This window comes from Anabrus simplex, chromosome 3, assembly GCF_040414725.1.
Source record: "Anabrus simplex isolate iqAnaSimp1 chromosome 3, ASM4041472v1, whole genome shotgun sequence".
Lineage (NCBI taxonomy): Eukaryota > Metazoa > Arthropoda > Insecta > Orthoptera > Tettigoniidae > Anabrus > Anabrus simplex.
Window position 1 is genome coordinate 428,262,305 of NC_090267.1, and position 14,163 is coordinate 428,276,467.

General features: G+C 39.7%; 2 protein-coding genes across 15 annotated transcripts in view; one reads left to right on the forward strand and one right to left on the reverse strand.

Annotated features, from left to right (window-relative positions):
* Window positions 1-14,163, forward strand: part of LOC136866457 (nuclear pore complex protein Nup98-Nup96) — a 274,665-nt gene that overhangs the window by 71,951 nt on the left and 188,551 nt on the right. The window lies entirely within an intron of this gene.
* Window positions 1-14,163, reverse strand: part of LOC137498917 (uncharacterized) — a 47,698-nt gene that overhangs the window by 23,003 nt on the left and 10,532 nt on the right. The gene's annotated exons all lie outside the window — the stretch shown is intronic.

The window sequence follows — 14,163 nt, forward strand, 5'->3', positions numbered from 1 at the left end:
ATTTCTCAGAATTATCAAAAACAAAAGATACCATCAGCAGGGCAAATAAAAGTGTGTATAAATTATAGTGCAGTGAGTGCAACGTTGTTTACGTCTGTCAGGCAGGCTTAAACTTCAAATCAGGACAAAAGAACATACCAGATTATGGGAATTACCTAAGCTTGCAGATTTGCAATTCTCCAAACAGTGTCATGTATCACAGGAATGATGAGGTGAACCATGAATTCAGCAAAAATAAAAGTTAACAAATTTCTTTGCTAGAAACTTCAGGTTTATTATTTAATGGTTTTAGCAGGTATGTTGTGGTATCTACTCATAATTATGATTTTAGATTTAGTTTTTACCACAAATTACTCTATTTCATGCACTTGAATTTCAACTTTATTCAGCGTGATCTTCAGCCTATAAGTAAAAGAGAAATAACATGCTAAGTTTTGTTAAATATAGGCTCATGTACCTTAGTTTGAACAACTAATCTACAATGTATATCAAACATAAAATAAGAAACATATTTAAAAACTGCTGAAAAAAACATGTAATGTGAACGTTAGCAGTAAACACAAGTTACAGATCCATGTGAATTGTGTAGTGAAAACAATTTAAGGGGTAGAACTCTTAAAATTTATTTATCACAGAGTGTTCAGGGAAGAAAGTTTGTTCATTTATACATCTTTAGGTTGTTTTTGACATATTTCTATGTTAATATAATTTCTAAAAAATTTCATATGGAGCTCTTGGTTTCAATGTGAAGAATTTTGAGATGCTGATTCGGATTGAAGAAATGTATGTTTGTTATGAGGTGTTTGGAGAACTGCAACTCTGTAGGCTTAGGTAATTTCCATAATGTAGTATGTTCTTTTGTCCTAGTTTTAAAGTTTTGTCTGACAGACATAAGCAAAGTTGCAATCACCACACTGTAATTTATATCAAACCAAACCCAACGGCACTACAGCCCTTGACCGCTGCTCAGCCCGAAGGCCTGCATATTACGAGGTGTCATGTGGTCAACACGATGAATCCTCTTGGTCGTTATTCTTGGTTTTCTAGACCGGGGTCGCTATCTCACTGTCAGATAGCTCCGCAATTCTAATCACGTAGGCTGAGTGGACCTCGAACCAGGCCTCAGGTCCAGGTAAAAATCCCTGACCTGGCCGGGAATCGAACCCGGGGCCTCCGGGTAAGAGGCAGGCATGCTATCCCTACACCACGGGACTGGCCTGTAATTTTTATACATCACTCGTATTTGCCTTATTGATTGTATCTTTTGTTATCAGTAATTTTGAAAAATAAGAAGTACATTTAAATATTACACAATAACGCTGACTTTGTAGCAGTGTTCTTAGTTTTTTAGAAACTGGACTGTAGTATGGCAGAACTGTCATCTTTTATTTCGATACAGTGATGAGTATACTGAAATCTTATTTGATTTCTTCTGTTTTTGTGTCACTTATTTGTCAGAGGTTCATCTTGTAGCTGTTATTCACAGTAATTTCTTTAATACTCTGAAATTCTTAATATAAAACTGACTGATTTTGGGATACAGAAGGAAATCTAATCATGCTATGGAAAATAGCTCACTTGAATTGGAAGGGGTGGCATGATTTATATGGAATATTATTAAATCTGTACAATTTTGTTTTCTGTAGATGCTAAAGGAGTGGACATTTTGAGAGTGGTCAATAGTTAAGTCAAGAAAATTTAATTTGAAATTGCTTTCAGTTTCAAGAGTAAACTGTAAGAAAGAGTGGCAGGAATTGAGTAACTGAAGTGGCTTCTTAAGTTTGTCGTTGACCTTTATACAAGCATAGTATGTCAGCATAATGAAACCTTAATGAGAGGGTCTGCTGACGAAAGATTATTTTTTTCGAAATTGTCCATAAATATATTGCCATGCTTGCCATGCTACGGTAACCGAGTAGACCGTACAGCCAGGGACTCGACGCCGAGTGTTGGGCGGCGGAAAATAACCTGACTCCCCACAAGAGCCAACGGCTTCGGGCGGATGAGCTCTTGTGGGAGGGTAATGGGCCCTCAGCAGAGGAAATGCTGCTGAAATACCATTGAGCTGCAGCGTCTGCACCCCAGAGGGGCGGCTGCAAAAGGCGTCTGTTCTCCAGGTTAGGGGCGGCCTAATTATATGCTGGCAGTAGCTATAAAATGCCCTCAACGACAGACAAAGCGACCCGTCGGTTGAGGAATCATTTGTCGCATCTATGGCTACGTCTCTTCTAAATTCGGAACATACTAGGGCGTCCCCTCAAAGCGACGCGCGCCACTTACGCCCGAGTGACGTGATAAATGAGCAAGGGTTACCTACTCATGGACGGGGTAGGCTAAAGAAGCTAGTTCAACCCAAACAACTACTGAGATTTGCTACTCTCAATATTGGTACGTTGACAGGCCGACATCGTGAACTAGCAGAAATGCTTAAAAACAGACGTGTCAACATTGCCTGCATCCAGGAAACCAAGTGGAAAGGTTCAAAGGCAAAAGAAATCGGAGATGGCTACAAACTCATCTATCCTGGTACCAGTACACGAAATGGTGTAGCAATAGTCGTCGACCAGAACTACTGCAACAATGTCACCAGTGTCAACAGGGTGTCAGATAGGCTTATGTCTATCAAGATTGACTCAACTTCCATCACTGCCCTCATTGTATCTTGCTATGCACCTCAAACTGGATGCACTGAGGATGAGAAGGATGAATTTTGGAAGAGTCTGGATGCCCTCCTTCGAGCAATTCCCCAGGATGAGTCCATTATTCTTGGAGGAGATTTAAATGGACATGTCGGGTCTCACAAAGAAGGATATATGCGATGCCATGGAGGACATGGGTTTGGTGTGCGAAACGATGACGGATGTCGGATACTCGATTGCGCAGAGGCTCATGATCTGATTGTTACCAACACATATTTTAAAAAGAGGCCAACACATCTGGCTACTTATACAAGCGGTGGTCATGCTACTCAGATTGATTATTGGCTAATCCGTCAACAAGATTTTAAGCTGGTAATGGACACTAAAGTAATTCCGTATGACAGCATTGCCCCTCAACACCGATTGCTTGTCCTCGATATTCGTAGCAATGTTACACAACCCAAACCTAAGACTGGGCCTGACCGAATTAAGTGGTGGCGGATGAATGCCCAACGAAACGAGTTGATGACAGCCTTGGCAAACTTCTCCGTGAAGTCCGATCAATCGGTTCAAGACATGTGGAAAGATGCTGTGGAACAAATACATCAGGCGGCGACAAAAACGTTGGGAAAAACCATACCCGGACGAAAATATATTGATAAACAAACCTGGTGGTGGACAGACGAAGTCAAGCAAGCAATCAAGGAGAAAAAGATAGCCTACAAGACTTGGTGGAACTCACGTCTTGATACTGATCTTCAGCAATATCGCGACCTGAAATCTGCAGCAAAAAGAGCTGTAGCTGCAGCAAAGGACCATTATTACCAGTCACTATACGACCAGCTTGACACACCATCAGGAGAAAACAATATATATCGTCTTGCTAAGTCCCGTCACCGTTCAACTCAGGACATTAGACACGTAATGCACATCAAGGGAGCTGACGCCAAACTGCTACGAGATCAACAATCCATTCTCCAGCGTTGGGCAGATTACTTTAATAACATCAGCAACAAAGAATTTACGCATCCACCAATTTCTAGTCCTGATCCTATCGTAGGCCCTGTTCCCTCAATTACATCCGAGGAAGTAATGCTTGCCATTAGCAAAATGAAAAATGGAAAAGCAATTGGTCCAGATGACTTACCAGCGGAAATCTGGAAAATGCTCGGAAAGCCTGCTTCAGAGTTCCTTGTCTCACTCTTCAACCAAATCATCGCCGAGAAACAGCTTCCACACACATGGACAACTAGCACAACAGTTCCAATCTGGAAGGGAAAAGGAGATGTGAGCGATTGCTCGACCTATTGCCCTATACGACTCCTGTGTCATACTTTCAAGATCTTTGAACGTGTACTTGACAGCAGACTCAGATGTATTGTCTCTGTAACACCAAACCAGTGTGGATTTGTTAAGGGATGCAGTACCATCGATGCAATCCATGCCACACGCCTCTTGATGGAAAAGCACAGAGAGAGACAGAAGAGTGTACACATGGCATTTCTAGACCTAGAAAAGGCTTTTGACCGTATCCCACACGAACTTATTTGGTGAGCTCTTCGCTGTCATGGCGTCCCTGAAGAGTATGTAAGCTGGGTGCAACTTCTGTATCGCAATTCCACTAGTGTTGTCCGGAGTCCTGCTGGAATCTCTCCGCCTTTCGATATCACTGTGGGTGTTCATCAAGGTTCTGCCCTTTCACCATTGCTATTCATCCTCTGCATGGATACGGCAACAGCTGACGTACAGACTTCACATCCCTGGACCCTTCTTTATGCCGATGATGTGGTACTTGCACAAGAAACCCGTCCTGAACTCCAGCATCAGGTTCAAACGTGGAAGGACAGACTGGCTGAAAATGGACTGCACCTCAATATCCAGAAGACAGAATACCTGGAATGTGGCCCCCAAACCAGAGGTACCATAAGTATCAGTGAAGAAGACCTGCAGAAGACCATGCAATTTAAGTACTTAGGATCCGTCGTCACCTCAAACTGTGACACCACTCCTGATACTCGGATGAGGGTAAATGCAGCTTGGCTCAAGTGGAGACAGGTCACTGGAGTCCTCTGTGATAAAAAGATGCCTCAATATCTAAAGGCAAAAGTTTATAAGAGTGTGGTACGGCCAGCAGCGATCTATGGGACTGAATGTCGCCCCATGACGAAACAACAGGAGCAAATGTTGACAACCATGGAGATGAAGATGCTTCGATGGTCCATGGGGCTGACCCGATGTGACCACATAAGGAACACGGACGTCCGGCAAAGGTTTGGTGTCGCGCCCATCATAGACAAAGTGAGGGAAGCCAGTCTCCGCTGGTACGGCCACGTCATGAGAAAACAGGACGACTCAGTTGCCAAAACAGCGCTCCACATCAACCCAGAGGGAACAAGACCACGAGGAAGACCGGCAAAGAGATGGACTGACAACATCAGGGCAGACATGCACAGTGTTGGCTTAACACCAGAAGATGTCAACGACAGACAAAAATGGAGGAGATGTAGCAAAGCAGCAGACCCTGCAAGTCGGGATTAATGCTAAGAAAGAGAGAGAGAGCGAGAGAGGTGACGAAGGGTTTCCCATGAAGACAGTCAAGTTGTTCGTAATATTGTCCATTAAATTTAAAATAGTTGTTTGGTACAAGTAAATAAAATTCTTTAGAAATTACAGAAATATGATAGTGTGTCAAAAATAACCAGGAGACATGTCAAATGAACTTTCTTCCCGTAACATTCTGTGAGTAATAAATTGTACAGTCCCACTCCTTCCCTTAATTCTGCTACCAAATTCACGTTTGCAAGTTATGTTGACTTGTAACGATCACAATACAGTACAGTACAGTAGGTTGTATTTGACATATTTCTGTATTAATATAATTTCTAAAGAATTTCATATGGAGCTCTTGGTTTCAATAATTTTGAGAAATAAGAACTTTATTTAAATGTTACACAAAAACCCTGACTTTCAAATGTTTTTCCTATTTTTATGTATGATATTTATATCCTCCTGTTTGTAAGATTAATCTAGAGAGTCTGTATTTATGTATTAAAATTTAGCATGTTATTTCTGTTGTATTTATAAGCTGAAGGTTACTTCGAATAAAGCTGAAACTCGAGTACCTGAAATGGACTGATTCGTGGTAAAAACTACATCCGAAATCAGTCATTAATTATTATTTTTACATATCCTTTTTTTCACGTGGTCAAGTAATTTCATTTCCAAATAATTTTTTTTATTTAGGGAATGTATTTTCCTCCATCTCTACTAATTCAAAAGATGTGTTCATTAAAATCAATATATATCATTTACACTATCCCACTGTCACACGTTTGTTGTTCATTTTCCTCAACTTCCCGTTTTACACTTATTTTCATCGTAAATGAATATGTATTGAAAACATTTTCATGAATCTCCATGGTTATGTTTTTCTTTATATATTAAATATATACAACATGCTTTTGGCTCATTTCTTTGACACAAGTAATTTAAAAAATTACCGTATTGGCCCTAATATAAGAAGGCCTCCCGTATAAGACGATCCTGAACTTTTAGAAGGTATTTACTAGATAACTCTAAAATCATCTTTATTTCCTGTTTCTGCTCTTTTGGGTTCGGCTTGTGAATCAAGGACCTCCACAGTTTTCTATCTGTCGACCACTCCCTTCCATCCTCCAATATTTCATCCAGTTTTACTCTTGTCCCTATACTCTCCTTCACCGAATCCGTCCACCTCTTTCTAGGCCTTCCCCGTTGTCTTCATCCCTATTACTTTCTCCATAAATACTCTCTGTGGAACTCTCCTCTTCCATTCTCATCATTTGTCCATACCATTTCAGCTTACTGGTCTCTATCTTACAGTTTAGGAAATCCAATCCTCTCTCTGATTTCTTTATTTCTGATTTTATCCCTTTGTGCCTTCCCAATAATTATTCTTCTAAGAAATTTCATCTTGGCTGCTTGGATTTTGCTTTCATCATGTTTTGTTGTCCATGTATCTGCCGCGTTTGTCAAAACTGGTGTGTACAGAATTTTCTTGCTGGCTTGTTTGGATTCTCTTTCCAATTACTTCATTTGTTTTCCCATCTTCTGCAGGTATACTCCCCAAATATTTGAAGCTTTTCATAATTAATTTACTAATTTACTTCAATATTCCCTCTTCCTTACATATATAAGATCATTCTAAGGATATGGCACGATGTAGTTATTCCAGAAGAAGGGCAGGAATCACTTATTGTACCAATTCATAGGTGGGGGGGGATAAGGAAGAACTTCAAAATTATCGAGGTATATCTCTTGTAAACACTGCCTACAAAATTCTGTCTTTTGTTCATTTACAGCGTTTAAAACCATTTGCTGAAAATATTATTGGGGACTATCAGAACGGTTTTCTTAGTATCAGAACCACTAATGACAACATATTTGCAATTGAGACTATTAGATAAGGTGTGGGAACACAAGGAGTTCTGTTCACTATCTATAGATTTCTTCAAGGCATATGATTCAATCCATAGAGAACGGCTGTGGAACATCATGATGGAGTTTGGCTTTCCCATAAAATTAATTAACATGTGCAAACTGTGTATTGATGGTAATGTTAGCTGTGCTTTGCTCAAGAGTAGAAAATCAAGTTCCTTCCAGAATAAAACTGGACTGAGACAAGGCAATGCACTGTATCCTCTTCTATTCAAAATTGCACTGGAGAAGATTATCAGGAAATTAGTTCTTGTACCTGCTGGCATCATATTGGGGAGACACCATAAATTCCTTTCATATGCAGATGATATTATTCTTATTAGCCACAATGAATTAGAAATTAAGCAGTTATTTGTGGAACTAGAGGAAATGGCAGCAAAAATTGGCTTACGGGTAAATGATAAAAAAAACACATAACATGGTTGTACAGAGACCGAATCATTAGTAGGTTGACAGATAAAAAAAACACATAACATGGTTGTACAGAGACCGAATCATTAGGAGGTTGACAGATAGCCTTTGAAGTTTGGGAAATATATATTTAAAAGAGTAGAAGAGTTTAAATTCCTTGGCGCATTAATCTATGACCATAACTAAAGGCGATAGGAACATCAAGCTAGAATTAAGAATGCAAATAAGGCATTTTACTTTATGAGCCCTATATTAGGCTCCAAGTTTTTAACAAGGAATGCAAAAATGATTATCTACAATACTTCGACCAGCACTTCTGTATGGTTCTGAGACATGGAGTATAACCAAGAAAGAGCAGCAGCAGTTGCAAGTCTTTGAGAATATAGAAAAATATTTGGTTCATGGTTCGATCCCATCTCTCAAAGCTGGCAGAAAAAATCTAATTATGTGATTTACACCCTCTCCACAACACACTATAATGGTTGTGATAGAAAACAGACTGCACTGGGTTGAACATGTACTGAGGATGCAGGATAACAGAGCACCTGTAGATCTATACAAGGGATCTCTCACTGGGAAAAGACCAAGAAGACCCCGAAGCACCTGGAAGAAGATCAACAAGGTATGCCGGACCGTCCAGATTGATAACTGGGAAGAGCAAGCTCGAAATCGAAAAGGATGGAAGAGGATTGTGAGATCGGCACGGGAACTTCACGTCCCTCAGAAGGTACGGAGGTGGGGGAAGAGAGAGAGAGAGAGAGAGACTGTGTTTTTTTTCCCTCTTCCTTCTCTATTATTTCTCGTTGTCACTACTGTCCTACACTTCTCCACTATTTCTCTGTCTCCCGATTCCATACAGTAACTTCCATTTCATCTTCTCCCCATATATCTTTTGCATAGAGTAAGGCCTTCATCTCTTTGCTTCCCATTTTTTGTTGCTCTTGTGGATTTCATCCATGACTGTGATGAAGAATTGAGGGGATAATACATTTCCTTGTCGAAGTCCTGTTTCTACATTGAACTAGTTTGTTCTATATAGACTTCACACTACTTGTACACTTTTCATACATGGCTTTGATCATTTTTACTTTTGCTCTGCCTACCTTCTTTCTTGTCAATTCATCCCAGACCAGTTGATGTGTAACACTGTCATATGCCTTCTCAATATCTATAAATGTCATCACTAAATCCTTCCTCAACTTCTGTCTGTTCTCCATCATGTTCCTTATCGCAAAAAGTGGATTAAAAGTTGATCTGCCGAGCGAGTTGTCCATGCGGTTAGGGGCGCAGAGCTGTCAGCTTGCATCCGGGAGATGGTTTGAACACGACTGTCGGCAGGCCTGAAGATGGTTATCCATGGTTTCTCGTTTTCACACCAGGCAAATGCTGGGGCTGTTCCTTAGTTAAGGCCACGGCCACTTCCTTCCCACTCCTAGTTCTTTCCTATCCCATCGTCGCCATAAGAGCTATCTGTGTTAGTTTGACATAAGGCAACTTGTATTTTTTAAAAAAAAAGTTGATCTATCTCTTCTGAATCCATATTGTTCTTCCTCCATTTTCTTTTCTACTTTCATCCTGAGTGTTCCCTCTAATATACTATCAAAGATCTTTGCTACATGTGAAGTAAGGGTGATTCCCTTATAGTTGCTACATTCTTTATCATCTTCTTCTTCTTTATCTGTTTACCCTCCAGGGTCGGTTTTTTCCTTGGACTCGGTGAGGGATCCCACCTCTACCGCCTCAAGGGCAGTGTCCTGGAGCTCCAGAGTCTGGGTCGGGGGATGAAACTGGGGAGGATGAACAGTACCTCGCCCAGGCGGCCTCACCTGCTATGTTGAAAAGGGGCCTTGCTGGGGGATGGGAAGATTGGAAGGGATAGATAAGGTAGAGCGAAGGAAGCGGCTGTGGCCTTATGTTAGGTACCATCCCGGCATTTGCCTGGAGGAGAAGTGGGAAACTACAGAAAACCACTTCGAGGATGGCTGAGGTGGGAGTCGAACCCACCTCTACTCGGTTGACCTCTCGAGGCTGAGTGGACCCCATTCCAGCTCTCGTACCACTTTTCAGATTTCGTGGCAGAGCTGGGAATGGAACCCGGGCCTCCGAGGAGGTGGCAGCTAATCACACTAACCACTACACCACAGAGGTGGACTTCTTTCTTATCACCCTTCTTTAATACTGGGATTATCAGACCCTTCCTTCAATCTTCTGGTACTTCTTTTTTCTTCCATATCACTTGAAATAGTCAATGTATCCAATGTAATCCTACCGGTCCTGCTAACTTTATAATCACACCTGATGTTTTGCCACTTTTCATCTTTATAGCTCCCTTCTGTTTGCAACATTATTATACCTTCAATTTGGTTTTCTTCCACCATTTCTACTTCATGTTGTTCCTCTTCCTCTGGTTCTTTGAATTTGATATTGAGTGAAAATGAAAACCTACAACCTGTGTTCCAGTCTTTGACCAAGTCAGGGATGTAATGAATGAACCAGATATAGGCTATTATTACAATGGGGTCGCCACTCCCAAGGTGATACTAATGACTAATAAATTTTATGAAATGATAATGGAGAGTGTTGCTGGAATTAAAGATGATGGGGAAAACCAGGGTACCCGGAGAAAAACCTGTCCCGCCTCCGCTTTGTCCAGCACAAATCTCACATGGAGTGACCAGGATTTGAACCACGGTATCCAGTGGTGAGAGGCAGGCGCGCTGCCCTCTGAGTCACGGAGGCACTTGCTATTGAGTAATTTAGCAAAATACTCTTCCCATAGCCGGAGAATATCCTCTCTGTGTCAAAATTCTTCTCCTGTGCTCTCTTTTCCTGTAATTTCCATACCTTTAATATTTCTCTTAATTTCACTGTTTTACCAAGTCTTAATTTAGCTTCTACACAATTTTATGATCTCCTCCAAAATCTTTTCTTGGCATTGGTGTCATACCTTCCAATTTTTCTCTCTCAACTGAAATCAGATCAATCGGTGCTTTTGTTCTCCTTTATCCCCATCCATATCTAGTTACGTTTTGGTTGTTCTTCTTCCTCACCAAGCGAGTTGGCGGTGCAGTTAAGGACACACAGCTGTGAGCTTGCATTTGGGAGATAGTGGGTTCGGACCCCACTGTCGGTAGCCCTGAAGATGGTTTTCCGTGGCTTCCCATTTTCACACCAGGCAAATGCTGGGGCTGTACCTTATTTAATACCACAGCCACTTCCTTCCCACTCCTAGCCCTTCCCTGTTCCATTTTTGCCATAAAACCTATCTGTGTTAATGCGACATAATGCTTATTGTATTGTATTGTATTGTATTGTGTTGTGTTGTCTTCAGACTGAACCATTTATTGCCTACTATTAATCCATTCCTCTCACAAAAATCTATTAATAGCTCTCCTGCATTTTTATATGTGTAACTCAAAAACTAAGATAATTTAATGAGCCCTAAATTAAATTGTAGAACAGAACTTTTATTTTAAGGCAGAAACAGGTTCCAAGAAGGACATTCCAGGAATAATTGATGAACAAGGGGAGTGTGTATGTGAGGATCTTCAAAAGGCAGAAGTATTCAGTCAACAGTATGTAAAGATTGTTGGTTACAAGGATAATGTCCAGATAGAGGAAGAGACTAAGGCCAAAGAAGTAATAAAATTTACGTACTATAACAATGACATTTACAATAAGATACAAAAGTTGAAAACTAGAAAAGCGGCTGGAATTGATCAGATTTCTGGGGATATACTAAAGACAATGGGTTGGGATATAGTACCATATCTGAAGTACTTATTTGATTGTTTGGCCGAAGGAGCTATACCAGATGAATGGAGAGTTGCCATAGTAGCCCCTGTGTATAAAGGAAAGGGTGATAGACATAAAGCTGAAAATTACAGGCCAGTAAGTTTGACATGCATTGTATGTAAGCTTTGGAAAGGCATTCTTTCTGATTATATTAGACATGTTTGTGAAATTAATAACTGGTTCGATAGAAGGCAATTCGGTTTTCGGAAAGGTTATTCCACTGAAGCTCAACTTGTAGGATTCCAGCAAGATATAGCAGATATCTTGGATTCTGGAGGTCAAATGGACTGTATCGCGATTAACATGTCTAAAGCATTTGATAGGGTGGATCATGGGAGACTACTGGCAAAAATGAGTGCAATTGGACTCGACAAAAGAGTGACTGAATGGGTTGTTATATTTCTAGAAAATAGATCTCAGAGAGTTAGAGTAGGTGAAGCTTTCTGACCCTGTAATAGTTGAGAGGGGAGTTCCTCAGGGCAGTGTTATCGGACCTTTGTTTTCTTATATATATAAATGATATGAGTAAAGGAGTGGAATCGGAGGTAAGGCTTTTTGCGGATGATGTTATTCTCTATAGAGTGATAAATAAGTTACAAGATTGTGAGCAACTGCAACGTGACCTCGAAAATATTGTGAGATGGACAGCAGGCAATGGTATGTTGATAAACGGGGCTAAAAGTCAGGTTGTGAGTTTCACAAATAGGAAAAGTCCTCTCAGTTTTAATTACTGCGTTGATGGGGTGAAAGTTCCTTTTGGGGATCATTGTAAGTATCTAGGTGTTAATATAAGGAAAGATCTTCACTGGGGTAATCACATAAATGGGATTGTAAATAAAGGGTACCGATCTCTGCACATGGTTATGAGGGTGTCTAGGGGTTGTAGTAAGGATGTAAAGGAGAGTGCATATAAGTCTCTGGTAAGACCCCAACTAGAGTATGGTTCCAGTGTATGGGACCCTCACCAGGATTACCTGATTCAAGAACTGGAAAAAATCCAAAGAAAAGCAGCTCGATTTGTTCTGGGTGATTTCCGACAAAAGAGTAGCGTTACAAAAATGTTGCAATGTTTGGGTTGGGAAGAATTGAGAGAAAGAAGAGCTGCTCGACTAAGTGGTATGTTACAAGTAACTATTCTCATTTTGGTTCCGTATTGAAGTTGACGTATGTCTCAAGTATTATTACAATATTATAAGTCCACCTGTTCAATACAATACAATATGATCCACTATTTCATATGGTCAAATATTTTTTTATACATAATACGTAAAAGTCAAAGGTACATGTTTCACCCTCCTTACGGGCATCATCAGCCTATATCAATCTTAAAAATAATACATATACTTATAAATTGTAGGTTAAAATGTTGAAAAATGATTTCGTAAAACATTACACAATAACATCTAAAACAACGATAATGCACCAAAGTATGTTAAAAGAGAGTGAATTAACAGTTTTGAAGATTAAAACGTGATTAAACATGAAATTTTGAGAGTTTAAAACTAAAATGGATCCATATTTTTATAATATCATTGAGACTGTGATGGCCTTGAGTATAAACACAATCATCAAAGGAGGATGTTTCTTCAATTCAATTCCCAAGTTGAATCCAAGGTGGTAAAATGGATCCATTTTAGTTTTAAACTCTCAAAATTTCATGTTTAATCACGTTTTAATCTTCAAAACTGTTAATTCACTCTCTTTTAACATACTTTGGTGCATTATCGTTGTTTTAGATGTTATTGTGTAATGTTTTACGAAATCATTTTTCAACATTTTAACCTACAATTTATAAGTATATGTATTATTTTTAAGATTGATATAGGCTGATGATGCCCGTAAGGAGGGTGAAACATGTACCTTTGACTTTTATGTATTATGTATAAAAAAATATTTGACCATATGAAATAGTGGATCATATTGTATTGTATTGAACAGGTGGACTTATAATATAGTAATAATACTTGAGACATAAGTGGTATGTTCCGAGCTGTCAGCGGAGAGATGGCGTGGAATGACATTAGTAGACGAATAGGTTTGAATGGCGTCTATAAAAGTAGGAAAGATCACAATATGAAGATAAAGCTGGAATTCAAGAGGATAAACTGGGGGAAATATTCATTTATAGGAAGGGGAGTTAGGGATTGGAATAACTTACCAAGGGAGAAATTCAATAAATTTCCAATTTCTTTGAAATCATTTTGGAAAAGGCTAGGAAAGCAACAGATAGGGAATCTGCCACCTGGGCGACTGCCCTAAATGCAGATCAGTATTGATTGATTGATTGATTGATTGATTGATTGATTGATTGACTGCCTATGATTGATTGATTGATTGATTGACTGCCTATCTAGCTGTAGCCTTACCAGAACTTTTAACTTGCCGTTATTCTCCAATGAGTTCATTCTAAATAACTTAATGACTAATTGGGTCATAAGATAAGCCCGACTTCATTTCTTCTGGTCAAATCCAGTGACAAGCCTGTCATTTTTGAGAAATTTTTCTGTCTTTTCTGTCAATGCTTCTCTTGATACACTGATAAGCTTTTTATCATCTTTCTGCCAATGTCGTACTATATACTCGGAAACACCAAAGTTTTTTGCAATCTGTATGTTATTAGTAATTTTTGCCTTATTTAAAACCCACAATTTGAAACTTACATCATAACCTCTTTTTCCTTTATTTGTATTCGGGAGATAGTAGTTTCGAACCCCACTGTCAACAGCCCTGAAAATGGTTTTCCGTGGTTTCCCATTTTCACACCAGGCAAATGCTGGGGCTGTACCTTAATTAAGGCCACGGTCGCTTCCTTCCCACTCCTAGCCCTTTCCTGTCCCATCGT